We start from the raw sequence: 22,545 nt of genomic DNA, 5'->3' as shown, positions 1-22,545 counted from the left end.
TTAACAAAGAGAAGGTGAAGGGATGTCTCAATTACAGTCTGTAAGTATTGACATGAGGTACAAATATCTAATAATGGGCTCTTTGGTCCAGCAGTGATTCAACATTTAACATGATCCAATGGCTGGAAGTTGAAGCTAGACAAATTCAGACTGGAAATAGGACAGACATTATTAATGGTGAGAGTAATAACCTTTGCAACAATTTACCAAAGATCATGGTGGATTCTCTGTCACTGACAATTTTTAAACCAAGATTAGATATTTTTTCTAAAAAATATGCTCTAGGAATTATTTTGGGGATGTTCTATGGCCTGTGTTACAGAGGAGGTCAGACTAGATGATTACAATGGTCCTTTTGGTCTTGGAGTCTATGAATCTGACTTCAATTCGCAGTTCTTGTTGTGCTGCTCTCATTTAGTCTTTATAACCTCCTTCATTATCTTATTGATAGGAATTAAAACTTCCTTCCTGATACTGGAGGGGAAAGAACTATACCTATTTCATTCAGAAGAATTATCTTGAGTTTTGAATATAGAGATGGCCTCAAAATCATTTTCTCAAAACAATTTCAATGGAAACAGCCTCTCTCTGTGTCTCATGACTCATTCTCCACAACCAAGTGACGATCTTGTTAATGGATTATGAACAACTAGAAGAGCAAGGTGGGTGGTACTGGCATTTTTTAATTATCTGATTTTTAAAATTTTTGACTTAATTTTGACTTTTCTTGTCCTTATTAAGAGCATGGACTAGAATCTTACTTGTTTAGACTTGTGTTTCTCATAAAGGACCAAGATGAAGTAAGACATGGTCAGTTGAGCTTGAGAGCAGCCTTTACCACAGAAGAAGAGAGACTCAGAAAAAAATACTTTTGAGAAAAAACTCCTGTCAGGGAAAATTCTCCTCAGGAAAGGGTACTACTACCTGCTATGCTGCCTTGCAGCAGAGGCAGAGCATTCTGAGCATTCTGTTGGAAAAGTTGATGATCTGGTCTTCCTGCTGCAGGGGACCTCTGATTGACAGCTCAGAACTACCTCCAGCTGTCATGCAGAGTCTCACATGACCTACTTGTAAGGATGTTGGACATTCCATCAGAAAGAGAAAATGTTTTAATTTGGGTATTATTATTAAACAAACAGAACAAAGATCCTAGAGTCACCACTGATCCTGAGTAAAGTTTCCATCTTCCTCCAGGTAGTAAGTAATTTGCACCAGCTGTGCTAGCCAGGGCATTGGGAATGCAGAGTCAAAGCTCCATTCCCTCCACACCTCACCCCAGCCCCTCCTTGTCCACATTTCCAGGCAGTGACTGTGTGCCGGCAACTCTCTCCCCCCATGCTGTGACCCACAATGTGGGTTGCCCATGGATGAGAGTAAAGGGGTGTCTTATCTCTTATTCCCTTATGCAGGTACACAGATCTTGATTTGTCCTTTAATACATGATCCCCTTGCTTAATAGCTTATCTACTTTTAAAAGCACTAGTGCGCACTATGGACAAAATGCTGGCTAAATTGTACTCTACCCTGCAAGGATGCCAAGAGGAAGCAGAGGAGGCACAAGGAACAGCCACAGTTCTTTTACTCATGGATCACAGAGTCCTCCAGGCTAACAGGTACAGCAGTGATAGCCTCCTCAAGGGAGAATAGAGAGGTCAGTCCTCACTGGTCAACAGACCTGACTCCACATATATGGTAGTGCATGCTGCACCCCTTCAAAGGCTGTTGCAGCAAGTGTGATTCCTTTACATTACCAAAGGTATTGTACATGACTGAGGCATAACTCCTGCAGCAGCTCCCACTGGGGCTTACAGACACAATTCAGGAAAGTGAATTTTTGCTATAGACAAGAGGCAATTAATCCTAGAGTATTTTAGTTTAGTATGCCAGGTTTTAGTTCAAAGCAAATTTTTATGGCTGCTTTATAACCCCCTGAAAATAAAGTTTATTATGAAAATACTACAATACAAGGCACTTATGGGTGCCAGTCTAATATAAACTTGCATTCCTTTGAATTTGTCTGTGAAAGCCAGGTTTTTAGTGACAATAAGCATGTGAGAAACTGTGAAGTGTCCCACAGGAAAGGGGCCTAACAGAAACAATAGTCATGATCATTTTTGCTGGAAACACCTAAAATATGTCTAGATTTAGTGTATATTTCCATGGGTTTTTTTAGATTTTCAGCATCCTACTAGATTTGCAAGGATTATAAAAAATTTTTTTTGAGAAATATAAATCAAGACAATTGAAAACTGAATCTCTGATTAGTCAGCTTTGATTTTAATACTGCTTGGAGAAGATACTGGTTGTGTGTTTTGACTAAAGATGCCTCAGAAATTACATCCAGTTCTAGAGTTTCAAACCAGGATACGTTGTACCAGTACAAAATCAGCTTCATGCCAGTGCAGCACATCTATACTGAGTGTTTACACTAACATAACTACACTGGTGCAAAAATCCTCAATGCAGACAAGAATTAAGTCTATTCAACCGGGGCCCAAGCTTTTTTTTCCCATTTGAGACAATTACAACATGGTCTTCATAGGGAGCAGGAGCAGGCCTGTGAGGCTATATCTACACTGCAATTAAAAACCTGCAGCTGGCCCATACCAGCTGACTTGGTCTCATGGGGCTCGGCCTAATGGGCTGTTTAATTGCAGTGTAGATGCTTAGGCTGGGGCCTGGACTCTAGGACCCTGTGAGGTAGGATGGTCATGTATACACCACAATTAAACAGCCCCTTAACCTCAGCCCTGCGAGTCCAAGTCAGCTGGCATGGGCCAGCGAAGGGTGTCTAATTGCAGTGTATACATACCCTAAGACTCCATCCTACAAGGTGCTGAGGCCTTCCAAGTCCCACTGATTTCAGTAGCATTTGAGGTCACTCAGTAAGTAGGAGGCACTCAGCATCACCCCGTAACGGAGTACACTAAGCTTCTTAAAATGTTGACACGATTTGCTAGATTTTTAACTTGTGTTGTATCCATGGCACGGTCAGTTTTGTTTTAAATAGTTCTGAGATGTTGCTTTATCACATAAGAATTGAACTGTTTATCTATCATGGTCTGCCTCTGAATAATAGCTGAGATTTATTTATAGTTCTTGATTACAAAGACAATTATTTGTTATGCTTAGCATGAATGATTTATAAAGCTTAGCAATGTTTTCACTGTTTAGGGGAATCTGGAATAGTGGAACAAAGAAACATTGTGGTGCAGTGAGAAAAAGGATGTTCTGAATCTCTTCATTTGCCATAAACATGTTTACAAGAATAAACTTTTAAAATAAATTGTTCCAGTAATTAACTTCCTCCAACATGGGATTTTAATATATTGACAATATCTTAAATTATTGTTAGTTTTTTATTTCATTGTGAATTAAAGTGTGTTTTCTTATTGTTAGCATGTTATTCCCCCCACTTCCCTCCAATATCTTTGATGGTTAAAAATATAATGACCCAAAGTAGCTAAAATTAAAATACATTGTCAGGTTGAATATTAAGGATCTTTTCTGTTATTTGATTGATGATTAAGTGTTTTTTTCATTTGCTGTATATATTCTAAACCTTATACCAGGTCAATAAAGTAAATATTTTTTAAAATACATGACTATTGTGTTTTAACTGTTAAAAGTCATTCAGAATGGATGGTTACTTCTCTGACATAAAAATCCATTGGTCTTGTACAATTAAGTTTGACTGAGATAACTAAAAAAGAGGTGTGTCCTTACCTGATGTAAATGTTAAAACTGCTTGTTGTGTTAAATATGAACTAACTTGGAGAAACAATATTTAATATGAAATCATTGTTGATATTAACAGTTCCTCCTATTGTCACTTCCACTTCTGAAAACCAGTGGAATTTGTCATTTTAGAGTTTTGCCTGTATCATCCAATTGGTGCACATGCCAGGCTTAATTCATAACAGCAAATCCACCAAATGTTTTGGTCTCATTTGCAAGTTTGAGAAATCAGGACTAGATGAAGGCATTGCTAATAGTCCAGAATATGGGGTAGGAATTAGCTGTGCCACTCCAGGAGGAGCTAAAAAAGAAATTATGACTCAGAAGCAGTCCTTTGAGTCACAATTCCCTTAGGTCCTGTGTTGTGCAAGTGGGGAACAGTGTGTCAGCCCATTGCCAGACACAACACACTCCCTCCTTTAAGTCCAGTCAGCTCTAATGGCTGGTGCATAAGGGAGAAGAGCTATGTCTTTACTTACTATCTACCCCTCTCTGCCTCCACCTTGCCCACTTGCTTGTGGAGAAAAGTAATGGCCCAGTGAAGCCTGCTTTTTAGCCCCATGCCCATGCTTTTAGTCTGTGCAAACCTTGTGACACTACATGGGGGAGTGAGGGAAGCCCTTAGAGCCTCAGCCTGAGGTCATATCACAGTCGAGTCCATAATAACCAATTGTATATTATATAATCTGAGAATTACTGTACCTGAATTAAAATATAATTAAATAGGGCTGAGTTCATGATCTTTTTTCCCAAAACAAGTTATATTCACTTACAAAAAATGTGCCTTCTGAGAATTTCCTGTGTGCTATGAATCTAATAATGTAATAATAGAACAACAAAAAAATCTGATCAGTTAATTAAACCTCACAGTGGGTTCTAACAGGTTCACTCGGTAGATTTTACAGATTAACACCGATTACCTGTAAATAATTAAGTTTAAAGCATTCATTTGTTAGCATTAGCTCTGCTAACATTGCAAAGGTCTATTGTTCTTAATGTTCAAGAGAGGTTAATGATTCAGGTAGTCTAGTCAGAGTTAAGCATTTAGAATTCCTAATTTGAGAGCAACAGCAATTATAAGTGCTGTGTCGTCTTCTCCTGTATTTAAAATGAGGGAAAATCTAAAATGGATTGCACAATGTATTAGTAAAGTCACCCTTCCATGTTTTAATCCTTTGGGTAATTAGATTTTTAGTGATATGTTTACCAAAAATTTATAGTATGCATACTTATACTGTAAGGGACAGATTTTGCAGCCACTACTCTGAGCCTAAATTGTGGGATTTCTTGTATAAGTAGCTGCTCACCAGTGCTAGTAAAGGTTGCATTATGTAGTTCTAACAATGCAGTTTGAAGCAGAATGATAAATGATCTCTTGTTCCTTACCCTTACATTTTTCAGAAAGAGTTTTCGCAGCTTCATACATTGTTTTCCCCAAAAATACAGACTGTTAGAAAACAAGCTAGATGGTAAAGAAAAAATATGTTATAATGAGATGAAACAACAGGGTTATTGTGCATCATTCAATATTTACTGCAACTTTAGCTTGAAATTCTGTTGTCAGGGACAACATTTGTTTATTCTTGTTAATCATTTATCCTTGTCAAGCTTTACTTTCCACCAGCTTTACGAACAATGAAGAGCAGAATGTGTAATAATGGATCATAATCATAATGACTAAAGCAATCAGATATATATTCTGACAGTCATTCAAGATGGTGTTCCCTTATCATGATCTAGTAGTTAGAACAGGGAGACCTTAGTTCTGTTCTGCCTCTGTCACTGACAAACTGTTGTGACCTTGGGCAAGTCTTTTTCTGCCTAATTTTCTCCAGTTCTTATCCACATTTGTAAAACATTTTGAAATCTTGGGGAAAAGGTAATATCTGCAGTAAATGCCAGCTAGTGGTGGTATTATTAGGATTTCTTTTATACTCTTATCCCTTTAATATATCAGCAGAGACTGATTCAAAGCTTTATGGAAATGATGCTGTGCTTCAGGATAAGGTTCTGGGGGCAAGAGTGAATTTTACTTTATTCCAACATTCTGGCCTCTTCTTTTAAGAAAGAATGGAAGCAAGAAATCAAGAAAGAAAATGTGTATGCAGTCAATTATATCAGTGCAAAATCAATCACTTCCATGATTCAACAGGGATTTCCTTGCTACTGTGCAAAGGATTATGGGGCATCTCTGCAACCTGTTTAGAAGCAATTCTAAGACTGCAAATTCTTCAGGGCAGGGTCTGTCTTTTTGTTAGTTTGTACAGCATGTAGCATAATGGGATCCTGATCTATGAGTAGGACCCCAGATGCTAACACAATACAAAGAATAGCTAATAATAAACAGGTGGCACAGAGAGTCAGAAGCTCTCCCTGATCCCACTTTTGTCATTCAGGGGTGTTAAAAAAACACTCCCCTGAAAGACAAAAGTTTTGTCAATGACAAGCACCCATGTGAACAGCACTTTGTCGGCCGGAGTGCTCTCCCGATGACAATATTACCGCCGCTTGTTGGGGGTGGAAGTTGTTTGTCATCAGGAGAGCTCTCTCCTGCCGACAAACAGCGACTACACTGTGCGCCTTTTAGTGTCTCTAAAAGCTGTGTAGTGTAGACATAGGCTGTTTCCTTTTCCCCACAAAGACCCTGATTGGATTTGGGCAGACAGTAGCTCCTGTCAGATTTCCTCCAAAGGAACTCAAAACCCAAAAACCCCACCCAGAAACCCCACCCAGAAACTCCTGAAGACCTTGTTAAAGAGGCAATGGAACCTACATGTGTATTGTCATCTCTATCACAAAATATATACCCCATCTCCAGGTAGTTTAAAAAGGGAACATTGTAAAAGATTTTAAAATCCTATCTACCATTCCAAAGTCAGATTTTAAAATATTACTCATGTTCCAGTTTTCAGCCTCTATTGAATCTTGCAAAGTGAACCTGTCACTGAATGCTAATCCCTCAATCCTAGGGCATGGTAGAATGTGATGTGACTGTATTTTGTGCAGTGTCTTACATACAAACTGTGTCCCAAATAGTTTTACAGAGTTAAATGGTTTAGGAAAGCAGATGGTACATAGAATAATGTAAAACGGATATAATCTGTTCCTGAACCACTCTTATTTTCTGTTTGATTATTTACTTATTGTACATTCATTTATTTGTGATTAAAAGGTATAGTTACAGGAAGACCTGGAGAATATACAAGTTAATGCTATAAACAGGTACACAGAATACATGTGAAATTCCACAGACAAATGATGTATACAGGAAGCAAAACAGGGATATTACGCTTCCATTGTTACATTGGTAGTAGGTAGTTAAGCCGGTATTTGTTGCAATAAATCAGTGTGTAAACAAGTGACTGGTAGATGTGCAGGAGAACCAGGGCTTGATGTGGGTTCTTTATACATGAGCAAGCACTTAAGATGTTTGGTATGGTTATAGTTTGTCATATTTCCCTGGAAAGCAGATTAACTTAATGTTAGTATTTTACTATAGATACAAAGTCTGACTTTTTGTTTGTTTGTTCTTTTATATGCCAGGAATAGTAATCATACTAAAGCCCATATTGCTATAGCACAGTAAAACAGCAGAAGAGATCAAATGGCTTCAAGGAAAAGAAGGGAAGGTCAGTATGAAAAGATAAGTTGCATTTTGTGGTAAGGGAGGACCAAATTCAGTCCTGGTGCAAGTGGGAGCACCTCAGTGGGATGTTAGTGGAATTTGTTGTCATCTTATAACCCCTTAAATTCAGTTCTTGTCCGTGGTCATTAAGTGTTTCCCATGGATGCAGAGGCCTTTAGCCCTGACCATAATGTACTTTATGGGAGAGGACCTGTCACTGCACTCTTGACTGAGAGTCATAAGTACAGCATGTTCTAAACAACCTCCCCTCTCTTTCTCCTCATAGAGCTCAAAGGTTTTTTTACCTCTTTAAGATAGTCTTTAAGAAATTCCCAAACAACATGGGTTGTAGTAAAATAATCTTTATTAAGAACTGATAGAGAACTTCAGATTTAACCCTTTCCCCTCCCCAATATAGTATTCATAATATATCTAGTCTGAAACTCTACAAAATAGAGTTATAGATACCTACTAGATCATTGCATTAATTATAGTGCAAAAGCACATTCTTACATTTCTAGAGAACACATACTTTCTTTTCAGCTTGTTCCTTTCATACCGCCCCTTTACCCAGCAATGTTTCTGAGACACAACGTCTGATCTCCTGATGGGTGTAATTCCTCACTAGTATCAGGTGGATTGTGTCATCTTCCCCTGTCCCTTGTGTCCCTGGAATCCCCCAGTTATAAACTTTAGGTTATTTTGATAGGCCTCTCTGTGGATATTTTCCCGGAAAGGTATTCACATAGATGTAGTAGATGTAGTATTCAGAGAGGATATGACCACCAATGAATTCTAAAGTGATTAATGTCCCACATCCTTTGAAAATATGTCTCTCTGCCAAAATGCAGTTGAACCATGCTGGATAATAGAGTACAGATTTACAATTGTCTAATACATGCTGTCTATCACAGAGATAACCAGGCTAGAGCACAGAGACGTTAATTAATATTCACAGTGTCATAATTTCCTGTCATTCTAAATTGCAGAGCTTACTTTGGGATTTTAGAGAAGGGTAGAACCCTCTTGGTCATCCATTCTGCAGCCTTATCATTTGAATTCCATCGTGAGACTATCCCTTCAGAAATTTGCACTAAAGTTGTCTGTGCCACTTAGAGTAGTACTCAGGTACTCTGTGCCTAATGACTTGGAGTTGAGTCAGAGCCAATCAGTGTTGAAAAACAAAGTGACTAATCTCATTGTAGAAGTGAGGCTTTGCAGCTTTGTTCTGAGTCATTATGACAAACTCACTGAGTGCCCAAACCTAGTGCAGAAACAAACAGTTAAACACGGCACCCAGTTTCAAAACAAACAGGTCACTCCTGGTCCTTATGTTAAAATTACCTTGGTAATTATATTTAACATTAAGGTGTTGCTGATATATGCAAAAGTTTGAATTTAAAATATTTGGAACACTGAAAAGCTGTGTTCCAGAAGTGAAGGGAGAATGAGGAAAGAGTGAAAGCAAAAAGATTTATGACTCCTGATTATTTTGGTCTACATTGAGAAAAAACATGCGGTCTATTAGAAAGAGCAACCTTTCTAGGAAGGATTGGAATTGCAAGAATGTTATAGCCAAAAATAAGAGACATTGGTATTTTCAGGGGACTTTGTACATCACTTGCTTATTCTGTAGCTGTTCTAGCTAGCCTTATTAGTCCCTGGTTTTCATGAAAATCAAATTCATCTCCAAAACAAACATTACAAGAACAATAGTAATCCTGGTTTATTCTGCAGATCTTTGTCCCACAAATATTTGGTTCTGTCTCCTTATGCTGATACGTAAATATCAGAAACAAGGGGTACAGGAATCTTTGCCAGAATAATTTGATCTGTCTAGTGGGCTAGATTTTTGACACCTTTGTGTCAAAGGTTCTGCATCATTTTCATCTGGTGGAAGCCAGGGACACGTTTTCTCAGCAAAGATCCCACAGCTATAGAACTAACTTCTGCTGAAGATCAAGCTGACTCCAAGTCTTAGCACCTTCCTAGAATGATGTAAGGCTCATCTTTTTGGACAGATATTTTCAGACAACCAAGTAGGCTCATCTTCTTCCCCTGTAGTTTCTATTGGTAGCGGTGTGGGTAATTTCTGCTCTAAGGTGTTGTATAGTTGTGTGCTGTGGACTGCATTTCAATTGCTGGTGAATTGTTTCTTAGAGCTATCTATCCATCTAATTTATCTATCAACCTTTCGGATGAGAAACATTTCAAAAGATAGAGATAAGGCTGAGATTATAAATTCCTTAAAATAACAATGTCAACAGAATATTACAGTTAAAAGAGAAAAGTAAATACTTAAAACCTTGCAATTAAGTTTTCAACATCAGCCTTAACTCCATCCCCATATTCTTATTTATCTTCTCTATACAATAAAAGTAAACCCATCACATCCACCACCACTACTGTCTGTCTAATAATATGGGCCACCAGTTGCCTATTATTTTCATCAAATTTCTACATGCTGCTTTGCAGTTTGCTACATAGGAGGTTTAAGGCAGATTCCAAAAAGAAGAGGTCATTACAGATTTGTTTAAAATTAATATTGTTCACATCTTTGGTATATTGTTTACTCTCTTATCTACATTACATTTGCTTACATGAATACGAATTCTAAGCCAGTTAAGGACTGCATATATCAATCAATATATAACGACTGATAGCTAGGGTTGTGATGTTTTTCTTCATTTGTACCTGCTCAGTAGAACAATGAAAACATTAATTTTCCAATCGTTAGCAGGGTAAATGCCTGATTATGGCATCCATAGGACATTTTGCCCTCTCAGTCTATATTGGTCTGTAAAGCACTGTGCTCAGAGGAAATCCACTATTAATTACACAGGTCTCAGAATGTCTATGATCCAATAAAGTTGCATCCACTTTCGCTATAAATTGGCTGCTTGTTTATAAGCTAGTGTGGGACTCCTTAGGAGAAAGGCCAAAGGGAGCTATAACATATGTGCTACAAATTACTTGCAGGTGAGATTTGGTTGTTTGTATGTCCCAGTGCAGATTTAAATGCGATTAGTGCAGTCATTTTACATTATTGTGTGCCATAAATCTGAAGGTTTTACTAGGCAAATAAAAAATGGAACAGGGGTGCATGTTGAAATAATAACACCCTCTGTGAATGTTGTGTCTGCCGCAATCAAAAATACTGTCATTTTTGGAGCATTCAAATGACTCTTGGAGATGCTTTTTGGAAAGACAATGTGGTGTACTGGTTAGAAAGGGTGACTGGGTTCAAGTCCTGGTTCTGCCATTGTCACTTACCCTCTTTGAGCCTCAATATACCTTTTTGTGAAATAAGGACAATAATATATACCAATCTGATAGAGTTTTTTCCATTTTAAAACTTTTAAAAGCACTTTGAGACCTTTATATTAAGATACTATATAAATGCAAGGTGTTTTACACTGGCCGAGTATATTTTATGTGTAGAATATTTAGTTTCACTAATTTTGTGAAATAAGATCTGAAAGAAATTAGCATTAAAACAAAAGCTAGATAATATTCTAAAATTACATCATTTATTCACAATATTGTTAAAGTAATTATGCCTTAGATTGAGAAGTAAGTGAAGATAATAAAGGAAATTACTGCAGGCTAACAAAGTTTGCATGGACAAAGCTAAAATATATATTTTATTTTTCTGTGTTATGATACATTTAGCAGGCTGTTAAATGTGGTGATTTAATTGCTTCTAAGAAAAATGGTATGGGCTCCTACTGAACATGTACTCAGCTATATATTCTTTAAAAACAGCAAGGGATAAAGGAAAATGAAATCCAGTCTTTACTTAATTCACTCCCTTTTTTGCTTTGCTAGGAATGTGGTGGAGGAAACCTGTCAATCAAGAAGGGAATGCTTTAGGGTGAGTGGACAGAGAAAAAAGGATCTACTAATTCAGGTCTCAGTGCCATACCCAGCTGGAGGGTGCACCCTCTAAGACCTTATCCTGCAACTGTATCTATGCTTATAGGCCCCTGTGCTTATGCAGAGCCCACTAAAGGAGCCCTTCCATGTCCTCATTCAAGAAAGAAACAAGAACTATGATTTATTAATGATAATAATAGACACAATTCCTTAGAATATGAAGGAATATGATGTGTTGGTGGGATAAACAGTGAAAGGAAAACCTCTTGTTAAACAAATATTAGGTAAATGTGCCTGATTATTTGTCATATTGCAAATACAAAAATACCTTTTTTTTCCTATATTTAATTGATAATATCCTGCTTCCTGCACCTAAAAGTGCAATCCATTTTAAAATGATCATTTAGAGTTTGTATTAATTGACTGAACTGATGCTGAGTAGCACAAGTGCTGCTATTTTGGGAATGGGAGCAGGCTGGAAGGACTTCAGAGTAGAGCCAGGGGCCTGTAAATATTTATTTCTTTTCCCACTGGAGGCTGCTTTAAAGAGAACCTTTACCATCTGGAGTGACTGTATTTTCAAAGGTAAAAACAGCAAGCAACGTTGTATAAAAATCTGTATACAATATTTGCGAGAATGTGTTTCTATTCCCACCCTCCACCCCCAAGCCAGATTCTGTTCTCACACTGTAAATGTAGAGTAACTTCATTGAAGTCAATTGGACCATTCAGTAAGGTAATCAAGGTTTGGCCCTTTCAAATTGATGCTAGTGTGTTCTGAATTAATTGAATAATTTCTGCATGTTGGAATATAGTACTTGTCAAGGTTCCTTCCCCATTCTGAACTCTAGGGTACAGATGTGGGGACCTGCATGAAAGACCCCTTAAGCTTATTCTTACTAGCTTAGGTTAAAAACTTCCCCAAGGTACAAACTTTGCCTTGTCCTTGAACAGTATGCTGCCACCACCAAGCGTTTTAAACAAAGAACAGGGAAAGAGACCACTTGGAGATGTCCTCCCCCAAAATATCCCCCCAAGCCCTACACCCCCTTTCCTGGGGAAGGCTTGATAATAATCCTCACCAATTGGTACAGGTGAACACAGACCCAAGCCCTTGGATCTTAAGAACAATGAAAAATCAATCCGGTTCTTAAAAGAAGAATTTTAATTAAAGAAAAGGTAAAAGAATCACCTCTGTAAAATCAGGATGGTAAATACCTTACAGGGTAATCAGATTAAAAACATTGAGAATCCCTCTAGGCAAAACCTTAAGTTACAAAAAGACACAAAAACAGGAATATACATTCCCTCCAGCACAGCTTATTTTACCAGCCATTAAACAAAAGAAAATCTAACGCATTTTCTAGCTAGATTACTTAACAGGAGTTGGAAGGCTGCATTCCTGATCTGTTCCTGGCAAACGCATCACACAGACAGACAGAACCCTTTGTTTCCTTCCCCCCCCCTCCAGATTTGAAAGTATCTTATCCCCTCATTGGTCATTTTGGGTCAGGTGCCAGCTAGGTTACCTTAGCTTCTTAACCCTTTATAGGTGAAAGGGTTTTGCCTCTGGCCAGGAGGGATTTTATAGCACTGTATACAGAAAGGTGGTTACCCTTCCCTTTATATTTATGACATGCCCCCCAAATCACAGATAGGGTGAAACACTGGCTGTGATTTCTTCCTGGTGCTCTAGGAGAAAACAGAATTAATAAAACACATGCACCTCTAAATATACTACCAACTGTATAAAGACTAACAATATTTTCCACATCTCAAGGACGATTTTAACCAGTTGATTCTGGGAAACTTTCATGGGAGAGTGCATTAGCCACTTTGTTAGAAGCTCCTGAAATGTGTTGTATGTCAAAATCAAAATCTTGGAGAACTAAACTCCACCGAATAAGTTTTTTGTTATTTCCCTTGGTGGTATGAAGCCACTGTAGTGCAGCATGGTCGGTTTGCAGGTGGAAACGCTGTCCCCAAACGTATGGGTGTAGCTTTTCCAGAGCGTAGACAGTGGCGTTACATTCATTTTCACTGATTGACCAGTGACTTTCCCTCTCAGACAGCTTCTTGCTGAGAAACACGACAGGATGGAACTCCTTGATTCATTAAGGACTGCTCCCACACCACACTTGGATGCATCTGTGGTTACTAGGAACAGTTTGTCAAAGTCTGGGGCCCTTAGCACAGGGTCAGACATGAGTGTCGCTTTAAGCTGGTTAAAGGCCTTCTGACACTCTTCAGTCCACTGAACTGCATTTGGCTGTTTCTTTTTGGTTAGGTCTGTCAGTGGGGCGGCGATTTGGCTGTATTGCGGTACAAATTGCCTGTAATATCCAGCCAAACTTAAGAAGGATTGACCTGTTTCTTTGACTTTGGGACAGGCCACTTTTGGATAGCATCCACTTTGGCCTGCAGGGAGTTGATAGTTCCTTGACCCACCTGGTGTCCAAGGTAAATCACTCTGTTTAGGCCTATTTGACGCTTCTTAGCCTTCACAGTTAGTCCTGCCTCCCTTGTGCGCTCAAAGACTTTTTGTAGATGTTCCAGGTGTGCTGCCCAGGAATCCAAAAATATGGCCACATTGTCAAGGTAGGCGACTGCATATTCTCCCAATCCCGCTAGGAGACCATCTACAAGTTTTTGGAAGGTGGTGGGTGCTTTCTTCAGCCCGAAAGGGAGCACATTAAATTCATACAGCCCAACATGTGTGATGAAGGCTGACCTTTCCTTGGCAGATTCATCTAGTGGTACCTGCCAGTACCCCTTGATTAAGTCCAAGGTAGAGATGAACTGGGCCCGTCCCAGTTTCTCCAATAGTTCATCTGTGCGTGGCATTGGATAGTTGTCTGGGCGAGTTACATTGTTTAGCTTATGGTAGTCCATGCAAAAACGTATCTCCCTATCTGGTTTAGGAACTAGAATCACTGGAGATGCCCATGCACTGCAGGAGGGGCAGATTACACCCATCTGTAGCATATCCTGGATCTCCCGTTCTATAGCAGTTTTAGCTTGAGGAGACACCCAATAAGTTTGGGTTCTAATTGGGTGAGTATTACCTGTGTCAATGGAGTGGTGTGGCCATTCAGTCAGTCCCGGGGTGGATGAGAACGTTGGTGCGTAGCTAGCGCACAGCTCCTTGATCTGCTGTCGCTGTACATGCCCAAGGGTCATGGAGAGGTTCACCTCTTCCACGCCACCAGCACTTTTCCCTTCGTAGTAGACACCGTCAGGCCACTCAGCGTCATCTCCTCCCTGGGCTGTAAACTGACAAACCTTTAATTCTCTGAATAAAAGGGCTTTAGAAAATTAGTATGGTACACCTTAGGCTTTCGGTTGGAAGTGGGGAATGCTATGAGATAATTAATAACAGCTTCCAGGTGCTCTTGGACCGTGAATGGCCCTTCCCACGACGTTTCCATTTTATGGGCCTGGAGCGCCTTTAAGACCATGACCTGGTCCTCTACTTTGAAGGACTGCTCTCTGGCATGTTTATCATACCAGCTTTTTGCTCTTTTTGAGCATCTTTTAGGTTTTCTTTAGAAAGTGCTAAAGAGGTTTGGAGGGTGTTTTGTAGGTGGGTTACAAAGTCCAGAATGTTAGTTCCTGGAGAAGGTGTAAACCCCTCCCATTGCTGCTTCACCAACTGTAATGGCCCCTTAACCTCACGGCCATATACAAGTTCAAATGGTGAAAACCCTAAACTGGGATGTGGTACAGCTCTGTAGGCAAAGAGCAACTGCTGCAACAATAGGTCCCAATCATTAGAGTGCTCATTTACGAATTTATGTATCATGGCCCCCAAAGTTCCATTAAACTTCTCCACCAGGCCATTTGTTTGATGGTGGTAAGGGGTGGCAACCAAGTGGTTCACCCCATGAGCTTCCCAAAGGCTTTCCATAGTTCCTGCCAGGAAATTAGTTCCTGCATCTGTAAGGATGTCGGAGGGCCAACTGACCCTGGCAAAAATGTCTGTTAGTGCCTGGCACACACTTTTAGCCCTGGTGTTGCTTAGAGCTACTGCTTCCGGCCATCGGGTGGCAAAATCCATGAAAGTCAGTATGTACTGCTTTCCTGTGGGTGTCTTTTTCGGAAAAGGACCCAGAATGTCCACAGCTACTCACTGAAATGGAACCTCAATGATGGGGAGTGGCTGGAGAGGGGCTTTGACCTGGTCTTGGGGTTTTCCCACTCTTTGGCACACCTCATAAGACTGGACATAGGTGGAAACATCCTTGCCTATTCCCTCCCAGTGGAACGACTTTCCCAAATGGACTTTGGTTCTATTCACCCCAGCATGGCCACTACAATGATCGTGGGCTAAGCTTAATAGCTTTACCTGATACTTAGTTGGAACTACCAACTGTCTCTGAGGATGCCAGTCTTCCTGGTGTCCGCCAGAAGGAGTTTACTTGTATAAAAGTCCTCTTTCTACAACAAACCTGGATCGATTAGAAGAGCTGAGAAGTGGTGGTTTGCTCCATGCCGCTGTCCAAGCTCTCTGGAGGCTTTCATCTGCTTTCTGTTCAGTCTGGAACTGTTCCCTTGGTGCTGGAGACATCAGTTCCTCATTGGATTGTGGACCTGGGCTTGGTCCCTCTGGAAGCGATGCAGGTGATGGGGCTGTTTCCGTTGACTGTGAACCACTCTCTGCTGGTGCACTATGTTGGGGTTTGGGCTCCGGCTGAGCCTCTTGTGTAGGGTTATCTGCTGCTGCCGGTGCAGGTTCGATGGGGCCCTCTGGTGTTGGGGTTGCAAGTACTGGATTCAGTGCTGGCAATGGTTCTGGTGCTGGTTGTTCCACCGGTTCCAGTTCTGAGACTGGCTCTGTCTGGGTCTCTGGGACTGGATACACTACTGCCATTGCAGTCGTTGGCAGGGGATCCGGTTCCACCACCTCCATCTGGGTCTCTGGTAACACAGACGGGGCCCTGGTGGAAGGCTCAGGAACAGGGATAGGTGTGGAAGCTTGCTTAGTCTGGCTGCGGGTGACCATTCCCACCCCCTTGGCCAGCTTTACCTGGTTGGCCAAGTCTTCCCCCAGCAGCATGGGAATGGGATAATCATCATAGACTGCAAAAGTGTACATTCCTGACCAGCCCTTGTACTGGACAGGCAACTTGGCTGTAGGCAAATCGAAAGAGTTGGTCTTGAATGGTTGAATCATCATTTGGGCCTCTGGGTTGATTAAGTTGGGGTCCACTAAGGATTGATGGATAGATGACACCAGCGCTCCAGTGTCCCTCCACTCTGTAACCTTCTTCCCATCCACACTCACAGTTTTCCTTCACTCTAAGGGTATCTGGGAGGCATCTGGGCCTGAGGACCTTCGGTGTGACCCCGGTGCAATGAAGTGTAATCTGTTGGGGTTCTTGGGGCAGTTGGCCTTCACATGCCCCAGCTCAATACATTTAACACGTTGCCCAGTTGACTAGGGTTTTGTCATAGGGTTGCCCCTTCTGATATTCACTCCAACTGTTACTAGTTTTTTTCTTTTCTTCCACCTCCACCCATTTGGCTCCAATCTCCCACGCCTCGATTACAGTTTTGGGCTTCCCATCTAGGATGTACCTTTCTATTTCCTCAGGAACACCCTCTAAGAACTGCTCCATTTGCACTAGGAAGGGCAACTCTTCTGGAGATTTAACACTTGCTCCTGATATCCAGCCATCCCAATGTTTCACAATGTGGTAGGCATGTCAGGTAAACGACACGTCTGGTTTCAACCTTAGGGCTCTGAACCGCCGATGGGAATACTCGGGTGTTAGCTCCATTCTGACTCTTGCCTGGGTTTTAAAAAGTTCAAAACTGTTCATGTGTTCCTTAGGCATTTCAGCTGCCACCTCTGCTAATGGTCCACTGAGCTGCGGCCTCAACTCTACCATGTACTGGTCTGTAGAGATGCTGTACCCAAGGCAGGCCCTTTCGAAGTTTTCTAAGAATGCCTCCATATCATCGCCTGCCTTGTAGGTGGGGAACTTTCTGGGATGGGAAGCGGTACCTGGAGAAGGATTGCTAGGGTTGGTTGGTCCAAGCTCTCTATATTCTGCTGAGCCCTTGCCTTGTCCATCTCCAGTGCATGCTTCCTCTCTTTTTCTTTCTCCTCCATAGCTCTCTTGTGAGCAGCCTCCTCTGCCTCCACCCTGGCTTTTTCTGCCTCCATCTCCAAGTGCCTTAAGGCCATCTGTCTATCATGCTCTTTTTGTTTCTCTTCAGCTTTGAATCTGGCCAGTTCTAGTTTATTAGTTGCTTCACTGGTAGTCATTTTCCTGCTTTCTTGTGCTTAACTCTAGCTATACCGAGAGTTAGGAAAAAAAAGAAAAAAAAACTTGTGAATTTCCCTGCAGGAGGTTAACTACCCTGCCTTTAGGTAGAGAAAACTCCAGCTCAAAAAAAAAATCCCTTTGTAAAAAAACCTAACACCTCTGTCTCCAGGCAAATAGACAGAAAACCCTTTAGCTGCTCTCAGCTTAAAAAAAACAAACCTCTTCAGGTCTGTGCTTTTGGTTCGAAATGATCTCTGGTTCAAAATGATCCCACCACTCTGCCACCATGTCAGGGTTCCTTCCCCACTCTGAACTATAGGGTACAGATGTGGGGACCCGCATGATAAGTTTTTAACCTTATTCTTACCAGCTTAGGTTAAAAACTTCCCCAAGGTACTAACTTTGCCTTGTCCTTGAATAGTATGCTGCCACCACCAAGCATTTTAAACAAAGAACAGGGAAAGAGACCACTTGGAGACATTTTCCCCAAAAAATATCCCCCCAAGCTCTACACACCCCCTTTCCTGAGGAGGCTTGAGAATAATATCCTAACCAGTTGGTTACAAAATTATCAAAGACCCAAACCCCAGGATCTTGGAACAATGGAAAAATCAGTCAGGTTCTAAAAAGAAGGATTTTATTAAAAAGAAGAAAGGTAAAAATCATCTCTGTAAAATCAGGATGGAAAATACTTTACAGTGTAATCAGATTCAAAACACAGAGGATCCCCCTCGGGGCAAAACCTTAAAGTTACAGAAAACAGGAATAAACCTCCCTCTTAACACAGGGAAAATTCACATAAAACAAAAGATAAACTGATCCACCTTGCCTGGCTTACCTATACTGGTTGCAATATTGGAGACTTGGATTAGGATGGGTTGGAGAAGATGGATTTCTGTCTGGCCTCTCTCAGTCTCAAGAGAGAACAACCACGTAAACAAAGAGCACAAACAAAAGCCTTCCCCACCCAAGATTTGAAAGTATCTTGTCCCCTTATTAGTCCTTTGGGTCAGGTGCCAGCCAGGTTAGCTGAGCTTCTTAACCCTTTACAGGTAACAGGATGTTGCCTCTGGCCAGGAGGGATTTTATAGCACTGTATACGGAAAGGTGGTTACCCTTCTCTTTATATTTATGACAAGGCAATACTTAATTGACTGTACTGCTTACAGTATGACCTAGTGGTCAGAATGGTGAACTGGGAACTAGGACTCACTGGGGCCAGGATTTCCCCTTCTGTGTAACAATAGGCAAGTCGGTTTGGTCCTGATTCTATAGCCACCCTACACATATCTTCTCAGTGAAGTCAATGGGGGTTCTGTGCACAATGCTGCTGCAAGACTGAGGTCTTAAACCTTATATGCCTCAGTTTAACTTTCTTTAAAATGTGGATGATACTACCTGCCACAAAGGGATGTTGGGGCATTTAGTTAATGTTTAAGTACTTTGAGATCATCAGATGAAAAGCAACACAAAAGTGCAAGTTATATCAAATAAAAATATGACATTTTAGAAATCTAGATACAAATGAAGCCTTGAGAGTAGATGTCAGCACTAGGACAACATTTCTAATAATTATGTTCTTCCCCCCTTTTTTCTGTATAAATTCTGTTGTATGACAGCAGTAGGCTATTCTAAGCATTCTGCACGGGAATAATTTTATAGTTCACAGGTGGCAAGTATTATTTGACCTTTGACTTTGTCCTTTCTGCCTCACCGCACACCTGAGGTACTTATTTATGTGTCTGCTTTGGTTTATACAGTGTGCTCATCACCAAAGTCTCTAGGCATAGAAATCCTCCAGGAGTCTGATACAATAACTGCTGAAGTCATTGAAAAAAATTCCACTGATTTCAATGGCTTTTGAGATCAGATTCCAGAAACTTGCTACTTGTGTTCCTGAGTTGTTTTAATTGTTTTGTGTGTGTTTGTCCAAATTGTGGCATCACTTAGAGACTGATCCAACTCCCAATGTACAGACAGAGGGCCCTCATACCCTAGCAGCTCTCACTAGCATTGATGGGAGGTGCTTGCTTGTAAATGAAGGCAGAATATAAGCCTAAATGTCTAGCCTACTCTGCATCCTTCTTTGTTATGGTTTTCAATAGGATATTTCACTTACATATAAAATGTGTGATGAACTTTTATTCTATTTTGTTTGAATTTTCCCCACATATACTTCTTATAGTTGTTTATTAATTTAAGTTTCCCTATCTTTACGGTGAGGAAAAGCTTTAGTTGGAATGTTGTACATATTTTGTGTCATTAGTGCTTGTAATCATTGTGCTTGTGATCATTAGTGCTTGTGCTTGTGATCATTATTCATGATATCATGAATATTCGTGATATCATGAATAATGATAATATGATATGATATCGTGAATATGATAATATTCATGATATCATGATTAGTGCTTGTGATCATTAGTGCTGATCTTTTTTTAAAAATTTTTATGTGAGTTTCTTGTACTTGTTTCTTTTGTTATGAAGACATTCAGAGAAGATTATGCTAAAAGAAATACAAAATAACTGGATAGAGATTATTGATCCAATAAACAGATAGTTAAATAAAAACAAAAAGCTCCTACTAGGCCTGAATTTGGTTCTATATGCAATACCACAGGAAGATTGAACAATCACATACCATATTAGGAAACTCTTATATAGTCTTCTATCCTCTGCCTATATTTGCACTGTGCAAAAATGGAATTTACCCGTGGCACTAAAAATGCAAGAATCACAAATCTTTATAACCTGGGAAAAAATGTGGACTCCCCAGTCAGTTCTTTGTAAAATCTGTGCAACAGTTTTTATTTGCAATACATAAGCCATGTGATTCAGCTAGCTGTAGCAGAAATATACTTAATCTTGGTTTTATCACCAGTAAAATATTTTTATGGGTTGGCCTACATACTATGGCGATGGGTGCTTTTTAAATGTGAGAGATAAATAGAATATTAAAAGGTCAGATACTTTGTGGCTGCAAATAGTTGTGAGTGCAATTTTGAATCTACATTTATATGCACATCAAGTACAAGAAGAGTACAATCATTTAAATGTTTTGGGTGGTGTGACAGGGCGGATCGGCCCCGCACTGGTATGCAGGGAGTTAATCCTTCCCTCCTAGCAGAGGAAGCCCCACCCCTGCGGCTCTGCTGGGCATGCTCCACCTGGAAATCAGGTATAAAAGCCTGCAGAGCCCCTCAGTCAGGGCTGACTGATGAGGAGGAAGGACACTCAACAGGGGCTCCAGCCTAAGAGCCATTACACCCTTACCTATGAGAGCTGAAGAACCAGAAACCTGGACCAGAGGCCTGCAGCTACTGGAACCCCAGGGAGTGTCTGGTGCTGAGGAGCCAGGAGACCCTGACACCATATGGACTAATGCTGCAGGAGAGCCAGTAGGAAGTGACCCAGGGAGGGTGAAGGAGTGGTACCTCCTATCCTTATGAGGTCAGTGTGTTTTGGTAGGATTCCCCACTGACCCTGTGGCGGACCGCTCTGCCGCTGTCAGGGCCTAGTGGAGTTGGGTGGGCCTGGGCCCCCTACCAGGGGCCACCAACCCCTTGTGATGGCCCCCAGGCACCAGCCACTAGGCCCCCTGTTTTGTGTATTGGCTCTGGCTGCTAGGTCATGCTATCCTACTAGAGAAGGAGAATTAGGTGGACTTTGGCCATTGGGCTGCACTGCCCTAGGGGCACATTGAATGGACTCTGGCTGCTAGGCTGCATTACCCCACTTGGGAAGAGGCAATAGATGAGCCCTGGCCATTGGGCCACACTGTGTGGACTACTGGGCGGGGGAGTTAGAAAACAGATGTAGGCGTAGAGAGGTGGGGTTACCTTCTGCCCCCTTGACTTAAGGGGTCGATGAGGTACAAAGACTGCCACACGTAGCATTTTCAAAAGCACTCAGCACTGAAGACAAACTACCATAGGAACATAATCACCAACACTGAACAAAAAATTACATGTGCCTGCAAAATTTTGGGTACAAAAGCAGAGGCCTGGGTCAGGCCAGGTTGAAATTCAGCACTGCATCATTCAAATATTTGAATAGTATATTTCTTAGGGCTTGTCTATATAAACAGTTACAGTGGTGGATGGCAAGCTGGTGTGTAAATCTATCTCACACTAGCCTTCGGTGCACTAACTGTCCACATGGACCCTCTGCTGTGCACTAAAATACCCTAGTGCACTTTGTTCTACTCCCATTTCAAAGTGAGTAGATCAAAGTGTGCTGCAGAACTTTCAGTGCACATTAGTAGGTGCCATATGGATAGTTAGAGCAGGGCAGGCTAGTGTGATGTAGATTTACACCACATCTTACCATGCACTAACTGTTCATATAGACTAGGCTCTTATGTTGTGTCTGTACTTGACATTCAGCTTGAAACTGGGGTAAATTCAGTCAGGACAAATTGCAGCTGTTCTTATCTACGCTTGGGCTTTACAATGTTGCAGCTACACTGGTCAATGGTTACCAATGGCTGAAACAGGGATAATTCCCAATATAAACAGAGAGAAATCTGAAACTGGAATACATATTCACTGAGTGAAGGGATTATAAATTCCAGAGAGAGAATTTCTTTGTGGATTAAATTTTTAAGTACATTTTCAGTGAAGACACTGTCTGCCTATGTGGATAATTCTCATTCTTACAGTGCTCTGGAGTACAACATAGAACAAATGATTCATTCTTTCCAAACACATCACCTCTCCTTAAACAAGATGATTAATACCAATATTTCTTTACAGGGAAACACTATATTTATTTATCAAAACCAGACTGAGTCACCATGGTAAAGAGGTGTTTGACTCTTTTCAATTTCACTTAACATACAGACCACTGTATGATTTGTTTTTGTCTGGCATGCAGAAATAGTCTTCATTTGCATGAAATAATTTAAGTACTTGTCTGTCTCAGACTCTGAGCAGAGGAAAATGCCTTCTGTTTTTCTGCAGTGGAAACATACTGTTGATTCAAGGTGAGAGATTCCTTGAGTAGGGCAGGACTCTTCACAAGGAAGAAGTAGGA

General features: G+C 40.8%; 1 long non-coding RNA gene across 1 annotated transcript in view; it reads left to right on the top strand.

The window, feature by feature from the left end:
- The window catches only part of LOC311526640, a 49,274-nt gene that overhangs the window by 10,941 nt on the left and 15,788 nt on the right, over window positions 1–22,545 (top strand). The window contains exons 2-3 of the long non-coding RNA XR_014713076.1: window positions 7,282–7,367; window positions 11,192–11,237. This is a non-coding gene — a long non-coding RNA (uncharacterized lncRNA). The remainder of the gene's footprint in view (window positions 1–7,281; window positions 7,368–11,191; window positions 11,238–22,545) is intronic.

Source organism: Lepidochelys olivacea, assembly GCF_965140295.1.
Source record: "Lepidochelys olivacea isolate rLepOli2 genome assembly, chromosome: 9".
NCBI lineage: Eukaryota > Metazoa > Chordata > Testudines > Cheloniidae > Lepidochelys > Lepidochelys olivacea.
The sequence above is the reverse complement of the archived record's forward strand: the minus strand, read 5'-3'. Positions and strand labels throughout refer to the sequence as shown.